Here is a 13,302-nt window from a genome sequence, read left to right as displayed (position 1 = left end):
TCCCATGATTATGATTCCTGTGTAGCAAGCATCCTTCCTTGCCCCCTCGCTTCCTATTCTTTCATCTTCAAGGCTGAGGGAGGAGGAGGAGGAGGAGGAGGAGGAGGAGGAGGAGGAGAAGGACAGTTGTGTTCAGTGCTGGTAATTCTGAAACTCTGGGATGGGGAAGGGAGTAAGGGAAAGATGAAACATTAGTAACTTTTAAGAAGTTATATAGGGATTATTTTATAGAAGAACTATAGCAGGGCATAGTGTATAAAGTAAAAAAGACTGGGCCAGCTAGGTGGCACAGTGGATAAAGCACTAACCCTGGATTCAGGAGGACCTGAGTTCAAATCTGGCCTCAGACACTTGACATTTACTAGGTGTATGACCCTGGGCAAGTCACTTAACCCTCATTGCCCCACACACACACAAAAAAAAGAAGTAAAAAAAGACCTAGGTTCAAGTCTGTCCTCTGACACAGTCTTATGTGACCCTGGAAAATCACTGAGCCTCTCAGTGCTGTAGACCAGCAGTTTCAAATACTGGTCAGGCCCCATGGGGCCCAATATTCTGCCATAAAACCAGATTAAAATATAATTGGGGGGGCAGCTAGGTGGCACAATGGATAGAGCACCGACCCTGGATTCAGGAGGACCTGAGTTCAAATCCGGCCTCAGACACTTGATACTTACTAGCTGTGTGACTCTGTGCAAGTCACTTAATCCTCATTGCCCTGCAAACATATATATATATATATATATATATATATATATATATATATATATATATATATATATATATATATACACACACATACACATACATATATACATATATATACATATATATATATAATTGGACATTATTTAACAAAACAAATAGAAAGACAAAAAATAGCATTAGATTTTAAAACTAAGTTAATACACAGCCTACAGAGATCTTTATGTATGATTCAGTGGCCCCTAAATCTATTTGAGTTGGACACTTGCTCTAGATAACTCTAAAAACATAAGCTGCAGAGATGGTGCTGACCCGCACCGGCTAAAGAAGTTTCCTTATAAGGGAGTACCTATATTGATGAAATGACAAGTCTAGTCCCCATCCCTAGCTTTAAGAATTTCCAGCCTCAGGGGAAGCTATGTGGCACAGTGGATAATGCAGCAGCCCTGGCTTCAGGAGGACCTGAGTTCAAATCCAGCCTTAGACACTTGATGGTTACTAGCTTTTTGACCCTGCGCAAGTCACTCAACTCTTATTGACCTGAAAAAAAATAATTTCCAGCCTCTTTATTTTTGTTCTTTGACTTAATCTTAAAAGTTTTGCTATTTTTGAGGCAGACCTGGCCAGAAATAAGTTTGGTCATAACTTTCACTCGGTCATCTTTCAAAAAATGTCTTCCTTTTGTTTTGTTTTCCTTCTTGGTCCAGATCTGTGATTTTATTCATGTAATGAACTTAAAGTATAGAAATTCCCTGCAGAGATATAGGTCTACAGCTCAGCTTTAACTTAGAGTCTTGGTTAGTTTTCTGGGATGCTAAAACTCTAAGGGACCCATACATGGTAGTATGCATCAAAGGCAAGACTTGACCCTAGGTCTTTCTGATTCTAGGGCCACTCTTCTGTCATTCAGCTTCAGCCTTTATATTGAACTGAACCTTGCTCATCTATAGTTTCTAAGCCTTGGTCCTACTTCTTCCCTCTTGTGCCTCTAGGAGCTGCCTGATTTCATTGAAGTCCCTGGTATGTGAACTGCTCTCCACTGACATGACTACCTCTCCATTGCTGCCTCTTGAATGGACTGGCTATGAGCTTTCGACCTTTTCTCAATCACACGGAGCTCTATCTCCCTGTGAGAATGTTAAAGGCCACTTCATTTCACTAAATGTTTAGAAGTGTATAACTTATTTTGAAATGCTTGAGTTCTAGTGGGTGGGGGGTGGGAATGGAGGAGGAAGAGAAGTTGGAACACAATTTAAAAAAAATTGATGTTAAAATTTGTTTTTACATATATTATGGAAAATAAAATTCTATTCAATAAAAAATAAAATTTAATAAAATTTTAAAAAAGAAGTGATTGGGGGAAGAACTAGATAATGTATATCTGCTTCCTCTCCTTAAGAAAGAATATGGGAAGTAAAATCTGCCTCTATTTGTTCTATGTGTGGGGCCTTAATGGGCCTGCAAACCTAATTTTCCCCAGAACCTTTTAAATTTTGATTTTGGTCACTGCATTCTTAAACTCTGCCCTAACCCTGCAGCTTAGAAAGACAAATACCTTGGTGGTGAGGGGAGGGGAGAGAGGAAAACTATATGAGGGAGGAAGCACTGAACCTTTGACAAACAAGAGATCCACAGCCTAGGAAGAGATTGTGGAAGAGGACAGCCAGACAGACACTCTTCCTTTTTTTCCATGAGACACTGCCAGTAACTTTGTAGGCATCTTGAAGGAAGCTTCAACTCTCTTATCCTTCCTGCCAATTCTATTGAGTAGTGGAAAAGGGCTAGGGAGGATCTCACCACTTAGAGAAACTATGGGGTCTTAATCCTCCACTGATGGGCATATCTGCCTGCTGATAAAAAAAAAAAGAACAAAAACACAAACACAACCTTCTGCCTTTAATATCACCAATGTAGAAAAGGCTTGCCTGAACAATTTAAGAAGCATTATGTCTGATATCAGAGGGGATAATAGCACTTTTAGGCTTACAAAGCATTCTCCTAACAGTAGTTTTATAAATGAGGTTGCCCAATTATCCTTATCCCCATTTGGCAGACAGGGAAAACTGAGGCCCTGAGAAGCTTGAGTAGGCTCTAAAAAATAGGAAGCATCAGAGTCAGGATTTGAATATATCAGCCAACCAACAAGCATTTATTAAGTGCCTACTGTGTGGTAGGCACTCTGGTAGGCATTGGAGATACAAATCCAACGAATGAAATTATCCTGACAAGGAGTTTATGTTAAAACAGGGGAGACAACAAGAAAATTTTATACATATAAAAATAAATACAAAATCAATAGGGAGATAAAAAATAGGAACTGAATCTGTGATTTTATTGGTGTAGGAAACTCCCTAGTGGAGATATTTCCTCCACCTCTTTGCCATCTTCTCTTAACTTAGAGCCTTAGTTGCTGAGTGATGTTCCTGAGGTAATCCTGTCAGTATGAGTCAGAGGTGGGACAGCTCTGTATTCACTAAGTCATGATGACTGTATACAAAGTAATTTCTTACAAGGTTGTTTGGGAAGGAGCATCTGTTAACATCAGAAAAGTCTTCACATGAAAGGTGGTACTTGAGCTGTGCCTAGATAGAAGAAGATGGCTAATACAAATGTACAGAGATAAGAGGTCCAGTGTAGTATGAGAAGAACAGACTGAAGGCCAGTTTGGTTGGATCACAGAGTGCAGAAGGGAAGGTAATAACCAATGAAGCTGGAAAGATAGGTTGGGGGCAGGTTGCCAAAGGTCTTAGAAGCCAAACAGAGTTTTACTTTTATGAACTTTGATGGCTGGGAGAATGGTGGGACTTCTGACAGAAAGAGGGAGGTTTGAACTAGAAGAGAGTTTAGGGGTGTGTGTGTGTGTACCCAATAGATATAGGGAGAATCCTTAGGACACTAGAAAATCCAATAGACAATTGGAGATGTTAGACTAAAGTTCAGGGGAAAGACTTCAGGTTGTCATAAAGATTTATTAGTTATCCATGATATTCAGCTCTTCCTGCCCCCACCCCAAATAAAGTCTGAGAGAGGTTGGGTCAAGAGAATGACCAGTCAAATATCATTGACCTGGAGAAAAGTGGTCATGAGATGCCTTATCCTTACCACTTTTCCACAAACTCAGCATTTACAACTAACTCTGGAACTAAAAATGATAACGTTTGTAGTTCTTTTTTTTTTTTTTTTTGCAGGGCAATAAGGGTTAAGTGACTTGCCCAGGGTCACACAGCTAGTAAGTGTCAAGTGTCTAAGGCCAGATTTGAACTCAGGTACTCCTGAATCCAGGGCTGGTGCTTTACCACTGTGCCATCTAGCTGCCCTCTGTAGTTCATTTCTGACCACAAACAAAAGTCTTTTGGTTGCACGATTACAACAAATAGTCAGTATTGAGGAAGCATACGACAAAATCTCCTTTCTAGCTTCTTTAGCAATATTAGGGAAGTAACGTTTTTTTCTCTAAAGTCATTTCTGGACTCTTAGGAAAAGCCCTTGTAAAGGGAGGTGATAGGTAAGGATGAAAGAAATTTAAAAAGGGCTGGCCTAAAGCAGAAAAAAAAGATTTATTAGTCATCTACATGGAAGTGATAATTAAACCCATGGGAACAGATAAAGTTACAGAGACAGAAGGGAGAAGAGAGCATGAGCAAATGTGAGAGAGCGGCCAGCGAGGAGGGAGAGAGAGACACACACACAAACACACAGAGACAGAGAGGGAGGGGGAGATACACACACAGACACACACAGACAACATAGAGGGAGAAAAGAACAGGACCTAACACATGGTTAGGGGAGGTAATATTAATAATGAACCAGGAAAAAAAAGACAGAATGAGTAGTCAGAAATATAGGAAGATAACCAGAAGGAAATACTATCATAAAAAAAGAGGAAAAAGGGGGCAGCTAGGTGGTGCAGTGGATAGAGCAACGGCCCTGGAGTCAGGAGTACCTGAGTTCAAATCTGGCCTCAGACACTTAACACTTACTAGCTGTGTGACCCTGGGCAAGTCACTTAACCCCAATTGCCTCACTAAAAAAAAAAAAAAAAAAGAGGAAAAAGTACCAAGGAGGAAAGGATGGTGAATAGTACCAAATGCAGCAGATAGACTGAGGAGAATGGTTGATAAAAACCATTAAATTTGTCAATTAAGAGATTAGCAACTTTAGAAAGAGGAGTTTCAATTGAGAGATGAATTTGAAAGCCAACATGTTAGGAAGTAAGTGTAGAGAGATAGCAAGTATAGACAGCTTTTTGAAGGAGTTTGCATGAGAAAGGGAGGAAAGGTATGGGATGACAGCTTGAACTCCTAGTAGAGTCTAGTAAAAGTTTTTCTTTAAGGATAGGGGACAGGGGGCGGCTAGGTGGCGCAGTGGATAGAGCACCAGCCCTGGATTCAGGAGTACCTGAGTTCAAATCCGGCCTCAGACACTTGACACTTGCTAGCTGTGTGACCCTGGGCAAGTTGCTTAACCCCCATTGCCCCGCAAAAAAAAAAAAAAAGGATAGGGGACATGGAAATCTTTGAAGGCAGTAGGGAAGGAAACAGTAGTTTGTCAATGGTTAAAGGTTCAAAAAAGACAAAGGATGACTGAGGTTGTAATGTACTGGAGGAGACAGGAAGGAATAAAGTCAAATGCACATGTAGAAGGATTAGCCTCAAGAAGGAGAAGGTCCCTCCCCCTACTCTTTGTCAAAGATTGGGATAAAGGAAGAAAGATTGGGAAATGATGTCAAGAGGTTTTGAAATGAAGAAAATGAGAGAAGAAGAAGGTCACATTGATTGACTTTTATTTTTCCCTGAACATGTCTCTTGATGCCAAGGTCAGGGCTTTTTCTACTTCACCATGCTGCCTCATTCTCATGTAGATTTGTGTATTGGAATCAACTTGTGAGAAATTGTTAAATTTTCAGTGTGATCATTTATACCTTGGAAATCAGAAAAATATCATACATCATATCTGGATTTAAGAAAATTATGTGGATAGAGCACCAGCCCTGGATTCAGGAGGACCTGAGTTCAAATTCAGTCTCAGACATACCAGATGTACTAGCTGTGTGACCCTGGGAAAGTCACTTAATCCCAATTGCCCCACCAAAAAAAAATAACTAGTACACCCCTGGTTGGATTGATTTCTCTGGTACCATTGTTGGGGGGAGGGTCATTTGCCTCCATAAGACCTGAGGGGATTCAGATCATACTTTTTTTTTTCTAGAATGGCTGAGAAAATTCTAGGAAAACAAGTCTAGGGAGATAATAATAATTGATATTTAGTAACCAGTGTCTATTTATAATATCTGAGGATTATGATCTGAAAGTTATCCATGTCCCCTATCCTTTTTTTTTTTGCGGGGCAATGGGGGTTAAGCAACTTGCCCAGGAGATCACCTTGCCCCAATCCTTCATTGTTTATCTTGCTATATGGATCAGTAAAAAGTACACTGGGCCAATAATTTTCCTCTTCTAATAACCTCTAACATCCTTTTTAGCTCTGAAAATTTCGCTTACTAGTCCATTTTATCCAGAAACATAATGAAGACCCAGTGAATAAGTAGGAACTTGGGAAATGTGGTATATGCCATCAGTTCAGTTGCTTTCTCAACTCCTTTCTTCACCATTGAAGGAAATAACACATAGTGTGCTTTGTAAACCATAAAGCACTATATAAATGCTAGCTAGTTAACCTCAATTACCCCATCTGCTAAATGGTAATGCTACTAGAGTAATGGATCTATAAGGAACCATTGAGATTATCATCTGGTCCACTCTCTTCATTTCAGATATGATCAAACCAAGATTCAGAGAAGGGAAATTACTTTCCCAATGTTATACATAATGCAGGGGTAGACATAATCTGTCTAGACACTGACTATTCACTTCTAGGATAGAACTCTTTTCACTTAATTATACTTAACCCTTATTAATTCCAACAGGACACCACAACCTTATCTAAATGGGTGTCTGACTTAATGGTCAATAGACAGTGGTCTGTTGTCAAAAAAGGGTCAGTCAGAAAATGATTTGCTCAACTTAATGACCAAAATAACTTGATGAGGTCCATGATAAGATGATTTGGCTAGCTTTTCCTGATCATTTGGCACTCTGTAAGAAATATCATCATTGGATTTGGAGTTTAAAGGAACCTAAGTGGTAATTTAGTCAACTCCCCCATTTTATAGATAGAAAAGCTTAAGTCTAGAGTGGTGAAATGACTTGCCCATGACCACAGACACAGACTAGTAAGTCTGAATCTGAACCCAGATCTTCTGACATTTACTACCCAATATTCTCCCTCAATTATATCAGGTCAATCTAATTAATCCACACGGTTGTGGGCATTTTGTGTAGTCATTATAGGAGAGACCAGTGTGTATCTTTATCATAAACCTTTGGCTGAAGAATAACACAATATTTAAAAAAAAAGACTTTAGTCTCCTTTGTCCAACAAAGTTCAAATTTCCCTTGCAGCAATAAATACCTTATCTCAGAAGTATGCACTATGGGCTAAAGTCTTCAACCATGAAATTATATGACTCTACCTTGACCTCCAGTTTTCTCCTGTGAATCTTGCTCATAGAATACAAACAGCAGCTCAAGGCTGTTTCTCTTGAATTTAGTATATCTTGAAAATATAGACTCCCATACAAAGTCAGACAGTTTAGCATGTACATCTTTATCCTCCCTTCCTAATCCAGTGTACTGAGTAGTAGTCTCATGGGTAGAAAGTTAAGGCCAAATGTCAGAAATTGAGTTCATAAATCTCTGTACTGGTTTTCTTCTCTGTATGGGTCTGGCTTCCACTGGTATAGCGAAAATCCAATCCATAATCCTTTATTATGGATGGGTTGTTAATTAAATTCCCTTTAATTCAGTTCAACACACATTTATTAAGTGCCTACCATGTGCAAGGCATTGTGCTACGTGCTTGGGGTACAAAGACAAAAAATAATCATATGTTGTAGGTTATAAATTTAGAGCTGAAAGTTACTTCAAAAGCCATTTAGTCCATTCCCTTCATCTTACAGATACCCTGGGAGATATGCCTAGACCTGTTTAGGTGAGACCCAGTGAAATTAAGACTTGCTTAACATCACATAGATATGTAAAGGTTAAAAATAGTATTTTGAACCCAAGTCCTCTGACTCTAAAACCAGAGGTTTTACCAATATGGCTACCACTTTCTCTGTCTTCAAAGAACTTATGTGATGCTTGGAGAGTAGAGAGGGTTACATATTATATGATATGTGCATAAGTAAATAAATATAAAATAACACCAATTAAGTACAAAGTAATATAAACGGTGATAGGGAAACTACTAGCAACTGTGGGGAATCTAGTTGTAGGAAGCATCATTTAAGTTGAACCTAGAAGGGAACTAGGAATTCCAGGAGGTGAAACCAAATAAAGAGTTCATTCTAGGTATGGAAGAAAGACTTTTCAAGGTTACTCAGGCATGCAGGAGGTGGAATGGCACAGGCAAGGAATAAGGCAGTTTGGCTAGAATATAGAAGGCATCAATGTGAAATCAATCTGGAAAGATAGGTTGGGTGAGATTGTGGAAAGCATTAGATGCCAGACACAGAAGTTTTCAGCTTATTCACCAGAAAATAAGGAGCCGCTGAAGCTTTTTAAGATAGGGAGTGATGTGTTTGAAATGTCTTTTTCTCATCTACATGGAGGATGAATTGGAGAATGGACTGGAAGCAAGAAGACCCATTAGGAAGTAATTTCAATCATCTAGATGAGAGATAATGAACACCTGAAGAGAAAGTAATGGAGAGTGTTTGAGAAGCAAGCAGAGTGTAGGGGAAGGATGTAAGATGCGTGGTGTAGGTAGAACTGACAAGATTTGGCAACTGATTAGATATTGGAAGTGAGTGAGAGTGAAGGGTTGTGAAAGATTCTGGGGTTACAGATCTGGGTGACTGGAAGAATGGCAAATGATTGAACAGAAAAGGAAATTGGAAAGAGGGGTAAGTTTTGAAGGGGTGATAATGAGTCTATGATTTTTCAAAGAGATAAAGTAACTCACTCATGGTCACATCAGTAGTGTTAGGGATGGACTTGGTCCCATCTGTGATGAAGAATTATATTTGAGAGCTCATAGGTAATATCTTGGTTAATTGTTGTCCTTTATCTTCAAAGAGGACCAAATGACATCATTATGTTAGAGTCAAGTTACAAGTGTGTAACACTACTGGTATGACCATGATTGAGTTACTTTTGTCTACTTTCAAAGGATGTACATCTTTATAATGAAATTGATGTATGCATTTCCAGAAAGTAGACTGCCAAGGTAAGTAAACTTATCCATAGTATTCAAAACTTCTCCATTTGCTTGAACCAATTGTTACATCTTTAATGTACTGGGAAAAGCACTGGATTCTTGCTCCTTCAACTGCTAGTGACCTCCCCCTCCTAAATGACCTCATATTTAGCTTCTAAGTCAGGGTTCCATTCCCAAAATGCATGGAGTTAGGACTGAGGGAGCTTGTTTGGCCACCAGTGCTTAGGAAGGTACAATTAGCTATATTTACTCTGAATTTCCTGAATGGATTTACATCAGATATAAGATCCAACAAAACCCTGCCAATAAAGCAGTGGTAATTTCCCTTGGAGCAAGGGACATGGGGAGAAGCAGTCAATTGGCTTGATATAAGGACCTTCTTGTTAGGTTTCCTAGGTAGTGTGAGGCTACAAGACAGGAAATAAAAAATGATACGTGTCTTGCATGTGTTGTTCCTTTCTAATGGAAAACTTGGGCTGAGCTTTGATTCATGTTAGTAGAATTCTTGTTGCAGGACCTCATCCTCAGGATTGTAGGGAAGGGGTCAGAACATTCCAGAGGGCTCCTGCCCTTCAAGCTTGGCCAGAAGGCTCTGGACATTTGTGAAGGCAATCTTTAGCTTTTTATTTGACTTCATTTTTTTATCTTTAAAAGCATAATAGCTGTTGCCTTTCATGTGAAATGATACTCCCAAGGTCATCTCCAGTCATGCTGATGTATATCTTGCCACTGGACCCAGATGGCTCTGAAGGAGAGTGAGGCCTGTGACTTTGCACAGCCCTCCCTTACTTAAATCCGATTCACTTGCAAGTCATGAAATCTCCTTCCTGATGGTCCTCTTCTAGAAGGAAGGACAGACAACAACAACAACAATGATACTCAAGGTGAATGCTTCTTGGTCACATGCATAAACATACACACACATAATAAAACTTAGCAATGAAGACTCTACACAACAGGAGAAAATAAGACAGAGTCAAAAACACAGACCCAGTGACCTAGAGAGAAATCCTTGAGGTAGCATAAGAGAAGCAGTTTGGCAGCAAGTGGGCAGAATCAGGGAGGTACCATGGTAAAGAAGAGAGAGTGGACTGGGGTGGTCAGAGAGCCTTGTGCTTTTGGTACTTACTACCTGCGTGACCTGGAGTGAAACACTTCATCTTCCTGGATCTTAGGTTCTTCATCTTTAACAAGAAAGTGTTGTATTAGGGGGCCTCTGAGGTTCAGCTTTAAGTATACAATCTTGTAATGATTAGGTCTGGCAGTCAGAGGAATTTCCTGGTAGGTGGCCAGGCCATGGTATTAGGGGATTCTGGTGGCAAGTTATAAGTATGTAAGGAGGTGGGAAGAGGGTTTCCATGATAGGGGGGTAGCAGATAACATCAGAAAGATTCTGGAAGCAAATAATGTGGACCTAGCCCACCCTGGAAACTAGGATTTAGGGTCATGACTCTAGTCCCTGATAGTCAAGTGTAACACTGGTCATCTCCTAGCCTAGAACACCTGTGGGTTACATTGGCATGCTAAATATTTTCAGTGGAACCTGTGTTCTAGGTGGAACATTTCTCAGAGACTGCTCAGCCTGTGCCATGGCTACTTCAAATGATGCATGTACTTTGGTCTATTGATAAAGAGCAGGTTCAACCAGAGCCTTTTGGCTTATTCTTTTTTTTTTTTTTGCGGGGCAATGAGGGTTAAGTGACTTGCCCAGGGTCACACAGCTAGTAAGTGTCAAGTGTCCAAGGCTGGATTTGAACTCAGATCCTCCTGAATCCAGGGTGGGTGTGTTATCCACTGAACCACCAAGCTGCCCCCCTGGCTTATTCTTTATGTCACTAACCACCCTGACCCTCCCACAGAGGAGCCACTGAGCAGCAAATGCTGCCTACCTAGTATGTTCAAGAGAGAGACAACTTCCTCTCTTACTCTCTTCCAAACATGTGGCTGGGAAATCTGACAGATTCCTTATTGGAATGGATATTTCTTCTTCTTCCTCCCCTTTCCCCTCCCCCTCACAAAAACAATCAAACAAACAAAAATTATGAAGGTTGCTTTCACAGGGCATTGAGTATGTGCCAATGTAGGGAAGTATGAAATTGACTATCACCCCCCCCCCAAAATGCTTCCGTTTGGTGCATCTTTCTCTGCATATGGGTGTCTGAATAGTGATCTTGAAACAGATTCTTCAAAGTCAGTGGTTTAGGAGTTCTGGAGTTCTTAGATTCCTTGATTAGTGCTAATTCACCCACAGGAGATGTTCCTTGTACCTACTACAGTACTTCTCAGGGGAAATATGATAACTCACAGGAGGATGAGCCCAAACCATTCTCTGGTTTGCCATTAGAAATAGACATTCACTGAGTTATTCAGATAGTATAGAATCAAGGTGAATGCCAAATGTCTATTCAATAGTCCAACCAACTTATCATGTTTCAATATTTTAAGCATCAACTACCTAGACTATAATATGAGAATTAGACTATTGAGTTTGTCAGTATGGGTTCAGGAGTCAATTCCTATCTTTCTTGAACTCTCTTCAGCCTTTGATACTGTTATTTGCCCTGTTCTCCTGGACTCACTCTCTCTCTGTCTCTCTGTCTCTCTCTCTTTCGGGGGGGGGTGGGGGTGGGGGGAAGGGTTAAGTGACTTGCCCAGGGTCACACAAGCTAATAAGTGTCAAATGAGTGAAGTCATATTTGAACTCATGTCCTCCTGAATCCAGGGCCGGTGTTCTATCCACTGTGCCACCTAGCTGCCCTCTGGATACTCTCTTTCTTTCTAGGTATGTATGACCTTATTCTATCCTAGTTCTCCCCATACCTGTCTGACTGCTTCTTCTCCATCTCCTTTGCCGGATCTTCATCCAGGCAATGCCGGCTAATTGTAAATGTTCCCTGAGGCTCTATCCTCAGCTCTCCTCTCTCCATGTTCTTTTCTTTTTTTTTTCTTTCTTTATTCCTTCCTTCTGTTAGGGCTAAAATTCTAGCTAGTCTGTCTAAAATATCTAATGAGTGGTCGCCAATAAATTATAAGCTTTAGCAAGAGTTAGACTTTTAAGCATTTATTAAGGAGAATAAGAATTTGGTAAAGAGAGAGAGAAAGGCCTAGATTCCTATCTATTAAAGGGAGAGCACATTTCTAGCTCCGCTCTCCACCAGAGTCCAAAGGAAAGAGTGCGAGAGTGAGCGCCAGTCTCTTCCTTCGTCCTCCCACTAGTCCGCGTCACTTCCTGATGCCAAAGAAAAGACTCCTGGTCTTGCCCTCAAAGACCTTCGCTTCATGGGCAGAACTCTTCTACAGTAAGTATCCAGCAGGTGGCGTTATTCCAATCATTACACTTCCTTCCTTCCTTCCTTTCTTTCTTTCTTTCTTTCTTGAGCTTCAATATTTTAATAGTCTATCTCCCGGGAGCCAGGGCGCGCGCCTGAGGCAGCTCAGAACTGTATCACTTGCCCCTTCCTCTTCTTGTCTCCTCCCAACTCGAAGTGCTTGTAGCGCTTGATGGCCAGCATCCTTTTGGACCTGCAGTTGGGCTTCACACACTCAAGCCTCAGCACGATCTTCTTCGTGGTCTTGGCCTTCTTTTTTTTTTTTAATTTTAATTTTTTTTGGTTAGGCAATTGGGGTTAAGTGACTTGCCCAGGGTCACACAGCTAGTAAGTGTTAAGTGTCTGAGGCCGAATTTGCACTCAGGTCCTCCTGAATCCAGGGCCGGTGCTCTATCCGCTGCACCACCCAGCTGCCCGGTCTTGGCCTTCTTGCGGAAGATGGGCTTGGTCTAGCCGCCATAGCCGCTCTGCTTGCGGTCGTAGTGCCGCTTGCCCTGCGCGTACAGAGAGTCCTTGCGCTTCTTGTACTGCGTCACCTTGTGTGGCTGGTGCTTGCCGCACTTCTTGCAGCAGGTGCGTCGGATCTTGGGCATGTTCACCATGATGGCGGCGGCGGTGGCTGCTGCTGCGATGGTACCGGGGGCACTTCCTCAGTCGGCTTCACACGGGGCGGGGCTGCTCTTCCTCCATGTAATTTCCATTTGGTGACTGTCAACTCTCTTTTTTTCACTTATTATCTCCATGCATATTATATTCAGTTTTTCATCTTCAATTTGTTTTCTTCATTATGTTTTTAAAAATTCATTTCCCATGCTTTTTCTTTAAAAAAGAGAACTTTGCTTTATTCACTTCATAATTTATCTTCCCTTTCTGTCTAGTTTCCTTTATTAATCTCTAATTTGTGGCCTTCATACTTAGTCTTTCATTAGTATCTGTATTTCTGATGGAATTAAAGCTTCTATGTTATTACTTTGTAGGTCTTTCCTCC

General features: G+C 40.8%; 1 pseudogene; it reads right to left on the bottom strand.

The window, feature by feature from the left end:
• Positions 1 to 12,419: 12,419 nt before the first annotated feature.
• Positions 12,420 to 12,925, bottom strand: LOC122736269 (annotated as a pseudogene).
• Positions 12,926 to 13,302: the final 377 nt, after the last annotated feature.

The sequence above is a fragment of the Dromiciops gliroides genome, chromosome 1 (genome assembly GCF_019393635.1).
Source record: "Dromiciops gliroides isolate mDroGli1 chromosome 1, mDroGli1.pri, whole genome shotgun sequence".
NCBI classification, from domain to species: Eukaryota; Metazoa; Chordata; class Mammalia; order Microbiotheria; family Microbiotheriidae; genus Dromiciops; species Dromiciops gliroides.
Note: the sequence above shows the minus strand (reverse complement) of the source record. Positions and strands in the feature narration are given on the sequence as shown.